Consider the following 6,551-nt stretch of genomic DNA (forward strand, 5'->3'; position numbering starts at 1 on the left):
CCCACCCCTCCAAGTCTCAGGTATCTCCTCCAGCAAAATGTTATTCCTATTCTGTGGCCTCCTGCAACTGGCGACAGCTCTGGCTTTCTCCAGATCATTTGCAGAAGGAAGAGTTTCCCTGAGACCTGCCCACAGCTTGGTGAGAGGCCCCTCTCCAGGGCCAGCTTCACAGGTGCATGCCCTGTGAAGCTGGATGCACTGCCCCCCCCCCCCCTTCCCACTGCACTTGGTTCAAAGCTCGCAGTGTTTTTTGAACAAGGACCTACGCTTCGCTCTTGCACTGAGCCTTCAGAGTCCATGGCTGCTTCAGGTCCCTTTGCTCATCACTCTGGTGGAAGTGCCATCTGCTCCCTGCCAGGCCCACTTTACCTCCAGCAAAATGAGTCCAAAGGAACTCTCCGGAGGTCACACAGCTAGCAAGCCGCAGAGCTGGGGTTTGAACCTGGGCTTGCAGCTCTGTAGCCTGTATCCCCTCTGGTTCCTGTTGCCGCTGCGGTGTGCCTGTGATGGAAATCTGCAGTGGTTTGCACAGACCCTGATTGTTTTGATGTTTGAGTCACAGAGCCCTCTAGCTCTTTCTTCATAACTTGGTCTTTTTCTGACTGTTGTGGGCAGGCGGGGCTCAAAGTCTCCTGCTGGGCAGAATCAGGAATGCAGCTGCTCTGACCTAGGGATGGAGAGGCCCGGTCTCCCACTGTCACCTGACCTAGCTCCTTCCCAGCCCTCTGCCCATCACCTGAGGCTCCCAGCCAAGAGACCCTCACTCCTGGACCTCAGCCCTGACATGACAGATGAGAAAAGACAGTTTGGAAGGGGGTTTAATGCTTTTACCAGCTGCATCTAATTTTATTTTGAAAGGAAGAGAACAGGAGCCATTTCCCCTGGTAGAGACAAGCCAGGAATCAAGATAAATGGAGGCTCTTTTAGTGCTCTGACCACTGAGTGAGGTTTGCAGGCAGACAGGCTTCTGTGCAGTTCCTGCCTGGGTACCTGGGGTAAGCTGCAGGGCCGGACCCTGGGGCAGCCACTGATTGGGTGTCACTGAGTAGAAGGAGGAGTAGGAGGAGGATCTTGGGTCCTGTTCTTGCTGGCCAAGACAGCCCCTTTGGAGGCCGCAGGAAGCTGGGAAGTTAGCAGGAAGGCCTCAACTCTGGATTCCAACAAATTCAAGTTCCCTGCTCATTCACCAGCTCTTCAAGTACAGTACTGTGCCAGACTGGAAGGGCCCTTCAAGACAGCCTGGAGGTGTTTGTGCCCCTTCCTGGCTGGGTGACCTTGAGCAAAATCCTTGATCTCAGGGATACAGAAATCCTTTTCTTCCTCAGGGATACAGAAAAAGCCACACTGATCCTCAGCCTAAAGGTGAGAGCATCAGAGTTTTTGCAGATCAAATGTCTTGTCCCAGATTTGGCTCACTTTAAGGATTCCAAATATATTCTTGCCATTATTATTTGACAAGGGACATTAGGTGTGACCCGGCTTGGACAGAGGAGCGTCTAGGGGGAATGGTGTCTAAGTCTGTGGCTTCTTCGTAAATCCCCAGGTTTGAGGCTGGTGGGAGTGGGGGACCCGAGGTGGCCTGCCCAGGGCAAAGACAGTTCACAGAACAGCCCCTGGCAGCCCTGGCAGGGCCAGCTTCCAGCTGCAGGTTTGCAGCTCCAGGGGGGACCCCACACTCCTTCCTCCCTCGTTATTTAAAGTCGGAGGGGTGTGTAAATCAACCAAAATAATTCACCAGACTCATTAGCGACTCCAAGGCGGCATCTTTTACCGGCAGCTTTAAATTAAAAACAGCGCAAAACTGCGGCTTTTTAAAACACATCAGCTCCGTTTCCTCCTCCTGCCTGCTGTAATCCAAAGCTGCTGGGATCTAATGAAATGAAATTAGCATCTCCAATCCCCCTCTGGCTACCGGGTACATGAAAACAACTCCTTGTGATGGGGAGCAGAAGGAAATTGGATGTCAGGATTGCAAACAGCCCCTCCCCTCCCCCCCTCCCCTCCCCCTCCCCCCTCCCCTCCCCCTTGCTCTCCATCCCCTACCTGCCCCTCTTTCCGTGCCTCTGTAGCTGCTGGCAGATGTAGGGATGAGGGAAGTGGGTGGCAGAAGGGCCGCACAGGGGGCAGGGTTCTGTTTGCTCATTTCCTCTCCGCATCAGGGAGCCTGGGCCTTGCTCCGTGGTACTCACGGTGCCCAGCTCTGCTGCAATTTTCCATGACAACTGCACAGGAAGACTGGATCCAAGTGCAGCTCTCATCACTCCTGCTGTGCTCCAGGGTTCTCTCACCTGGTTCGAGGACACCTGGCTCCTTTGCCTTCCTTTCTGTCCTTTAACTCCTGGCCTCATTCCCCTAGGCTGTCCCTAGGCCTCTTTTGATGTTTCCTGGTGGAGAGCTGTGGTCTTTTTTGGGGTGTGTAGGGGGCTGCCTGTGCCCTGTAGGATGCTTCCTTCCTGCTCTTTCCACATCCTCCTGTGTCCTCCCGTCAGCACACGTGGGAAAGAGGCCATTATGTGTCACATGTACTGGGTTTTGTGTCCCCAACCTTTCCTTCCCTTAGCTTGAATTTCCACCTCCTTAGGAACCTTTGCTGAGTCCTGGAGTTCATTTTCAGCCTCATAATCAGTGCCAGAGAGAGAGAGAGAGAGAGAGAGAGAGAGAGAGAGAGAGCGCGTCTGCTCTGACAGCGGGAAGGTGAGTGGGGAGGGAGGGGCTCCCCATGCCCCATGCCCCATGGTGACTGTAAGCCTGGCTCTGCGGAGGTGGGGGTGCTGTCCGCAGGCAAGTGTTACTGAAGGTCACTTCCTCGTCCTCATGGTCTCTCATGAAGGCAGTGGTGCAGCTCCTGCCCAGGCCATTTGCTCTGCTCCCCACCCTGGCTGACATCTTTGCTCCTGTGACTTCGCTGTCTGTCCTTCCTGGCCTATGACAGCCCTTTTGAGGTCCTGTGGCAATGCACTTGTCTTAGCATGCTCGAGGCCCTGGGTTCAATTCCCAGCACTGCAAAACCAACACAAAATCTAAACCCATTCGCAGTGAGAGCCACAGAGATGGGAACCATCCCACAGCACTGCTGTGCCCGGCTGCTCTGCCAAGGCCTCGCATCACCTGCTTTGTAGAACAAAGCAGTGCTCAGAGAGGGGCTGCTCAGCTGGGGTGGGAGGCAGGCAGCTTTTCCTGCCCCTGCCCCTGCCATGGTGTCTGAAACCTTAAAGTTTTCTCTCTTTTGTTCATTCATCCCTCTGTACTCTGAGTCTCTGTCCCTTGGCTCCTTCTGATTTATCTGTAGCTAAAGCATGGTGGACAGTTCCATGCATGCTGAGCCCTTGTCCCAACGTCAGTGAATGCTGAGTTCCTGTCCTGGCTTTCTCCAAAGTAGCAGGAGTGTCCCTGCTGGGGCAGGGGGAGGAGAAGATTTGGATCCAAGCATTTCCAAGGCAGTCTGTGGGAAATGCTTGTCTCTGGTCTTTCAGAGGGACAGTTCCAAGGTATAGCCAAGCTGGCTCTGAAGAGGATCTCATGTGATTGAGCCCAAGAAGATCGGCCTTACATGCATGGCAAACATCATATTATCTCAATAGACTGAGAAGCCGAAACAATATGTGTATATATGTATATAATATATGTATATATTATATGTACTATAGTTAAGATAGTTATACTACGATTTCTCTGAGTTCACTGAAGAGAAAGCTTTGCGCTGGTACTGTATGGACAATTGAATGCAGATGTTTTGTGCTCTGATTGACTGATTTGGGAATGGCAATGAGCAGTGTATGTACCATTGTTGTCCCCTGATTGTTGTGTTTTGAAAATTTGTTTTTTTTTCTCTTTGAAATAAAATGGATTTTAAAAAAAAGAAGAAGAAGAAGGTGGGCCTGTTGTCTTCCTCCTTTCCCAGTGTTCCCTAGCTGCCCCTCACATCTTAGTTACTTTTCTTATTGCTGGGACAAAATATCCAACACCCAGAGTTAAGAGGGGAAAAGGTTTATTTAGCTCAGAGTTGAAGAGGTTTCAGTCCAAACTCTGCTGGCTCCAAGGCAGGGCGGCGGGCAGAGGGCATCACAGAGGAGAAAGGGTTCATGGCAAGACGAACAGAAGGCAGCGAGCAGCGAGCCTGCCTTTTCTTTTTATCCCATCGAGGCTACAAGCTTTTCGGGTGGTGCCACCTACACTCAGAACGGGGCTTCTTTCTTTAGCAAACCCATTCAGCTCCACACAGAATTATGCTAATTCCAATCAGTGAACTAATTTAGTTCCACACACCCTAGTACCCATATCACATGCTCTAGATCCAGCAAGCTCTGAAAACTCCCACCTGTAAGGGCCTGTGGGTTTTTTTGGAGGGGCATCTAGTTACAAACCATAACAGCTCTCAAATAAACTGCCCGTGCCCAAGTCCTCAACCCAGGCTCTTCTTTTAAGGGAACCCAAAGGCAGGCCAGTACCCTTGTTAGTCAGCTTCCCATTACTATAATAAAATACTGGAGACAATCAATTTACACTGAAGAAAGTTTTAATGTGATTACCGTTTCAGTCCATGTTTGACTGACCATGTTACTCTGGGCCCGCGGCAGCACAGGGGTGGGAGCTGTGACAGAGGAAACTCCTCACTTATATCAACCAGGAAGTGAAGGTGAGAGAAAGGGCCTGGTTGACCAGTATCCCTTTTAAGGGCATCCCCATGACTTAACTTTGCTACCTTCTAAAGCTCTACCACCTTCTAGTCGAGCGATGGGCTGAGGGCCAAGCCTTTAACACAGGGCCTTTTGAGATACATCTAAGATTCAAACTGTAGCAAATCCCTACAGCTCATCTGGAGTACAGAGAAAGAGGACCCCACGCTTGCTGTAGGAAGAGGAGGAGATCAAGTGCTGCCCCCCACCCCAGCATCTATTCCACTTCCATCTTTCCCCATGTGGACAGAGCATGCAGCTCAGCAGACCACCTGACTGCAGAGACAATCCTGCTCATGGGGACCTTATCAGTCAGCGTGTTACTAGATAAACATAGATAACACAAGATGTAAAATGCTTAAGAAATTACAAGACTGGCTTGCAATGGTCAGTTATAGAGTTAGATGGTGTCTGCACACTGGAGACTTAAGGTCTGGGGTTCACTGCAGTGTCCCGTATCAAGAGGCCGATTGATCTATGAGAGAAGGCTGAAGGCTCTGAGTCTGCGTCCAATCTAAAGATGAAGACTAGGGCTCCTCCAAAGAACAGAAGTGAGTGAGTCCATCCTTCATTTCCCCTTCCTCCAACCATCCAGACCATGAGCCTCCTGAAAGCGAGTCCTCTACACCCTAGGGTGTGGCACTGCTGAGCTGATCTAAACTTCTAAACTTGTCAGATTGATGCAGCCAATCGGCCATCACAGGGACAGAGCAGGACGTCAGCTCCTTCTAGCTCTCCAGCTGCCCTGTCGGTCTGGAAGCAAGGGGGTTGTTTGGGGAGCTGGGAGGGGAGGTAAGGAGGACCAGGAGCAGAATCCACCACTAAGAAGAGCAGAGCCTCTCACACTGCAGTATGGAGTCACAAAGGCGGTGGTAGGGAGATTGTACCCAAACTTTGGGTCTGTAGCCAAAGGCTAGACAGGAGCAGCTGGGTAAAACTCAAAGCTGGCGATCCCAAGTAGAGGGTTTGGGCAAGGCAGGGGCTCTGTAAACCCCTTTGGTTTATCTGTCTGAGTGTGAGCTACTCAGCCTAATACAGTGCTTTGTAGGTGACAGGTACTGAAATCAGATGGATAAAAATGAGCACAGACCCCCAAAATCAAACCCAGAAAATATCCCTGATAGTCACACTCGAGCTACTCAGCAGGTCTCCTCCTTGGGGAAATGTACCAAGTTCCTGTGGTCTTTGAAGCCATTACGAACAGAGAAGAAAGAGAGAAAGACAGCAGATTTTGGTGGGGGTCCGCATGCCTGTCCCAGACTATTTCCTGGCTGGATTCCTCCTCCTCCCTCTCCAGCTCCTGCTCAGTCCTCCTCCAAACAAGCGTCCCTCTCCAGCCCTTCCCCCTCCTCAGTCCAGATCCGCCCGAGGCCTGAATGGCAACCATATGTTTAAGATGCTTGATCGCTGCTGCTGTGAGCCAGAAGGGCTGTTCGGGAGAGGGTACTCAGTCAAAGCTGTGTTTATATACACCAGGGCCGGCGTCTTTTATTATGCATAATTATAAGCTTCCTAATGTAGAGGCATTGCGGGCCATTTCTCCTTCCTCGGTGAAGTTGCCGCCTGGGCGGTGCGTGTCTATGGAGTGGAGGTCTGGAGGTGGCCCCTGTCTCTTTTCTTGCTCAGAGCACGAGGCCCCAGCACCACCGGTTTCTCTGACAGATGAATTTGCAAGCTCACTCCAGCTGAGAGGAGGAATTTTCCAGGGAACCTGGGGAGCCGATCTGGGCAACAGTGATGTGCAAATGTGGCGAATCCCTCTTGTCTCTGAGCAGCAGGCAGCTTCAGATTTACTGTCCTGTCCTCACCCTGGCAGAAAAATGTTAGCGCTTTCCTACAAAGCAGTTTCTGGAGTCGGCATGGACCGAGTCTCCT

At 51.4% G+C, this 6,551-nt stretch overlaps 1 long non-coding RNA gene across 1 annotated transcript; it reads left to right on the top strand.

Moving 5' to 3' along the window:
* The first annotated feature begins 780 nt into the window (after positions 1 to 780).
* On the top strand, positions 781 to 3,837 carry LOC134474298 (uncharacterized). Its single transcript, XR_010045043.1, has 3 exons — positions 781 to 1,362; positions 2,582 to 2,694; positions 3,474 to 3,837. It is a non-coding gene; the product is annotated as an uncharacterized LOC134474298 (long non-coding RNA).
* Positions 3,838 to 6,551: the final 2,714 nt, after the last annotated feature.

Source organism: Cavia porcellus, unplaced genomic scaffold, assembly GCF_034190915.1.
Source record: "Cavia porcellus strain 051 isolate PalLab524CR breed Dunkin Hartley unplaced genomic scaffold, mCavPor4.1 scaffold_32, whole genome shotgun sequence".
NCBI classification, from domain to species: Eukaryota; Metazoa; Chordata; class Mammalia; order Rodentia; family Caviidae; genus Cavia; species Cavia porcellus.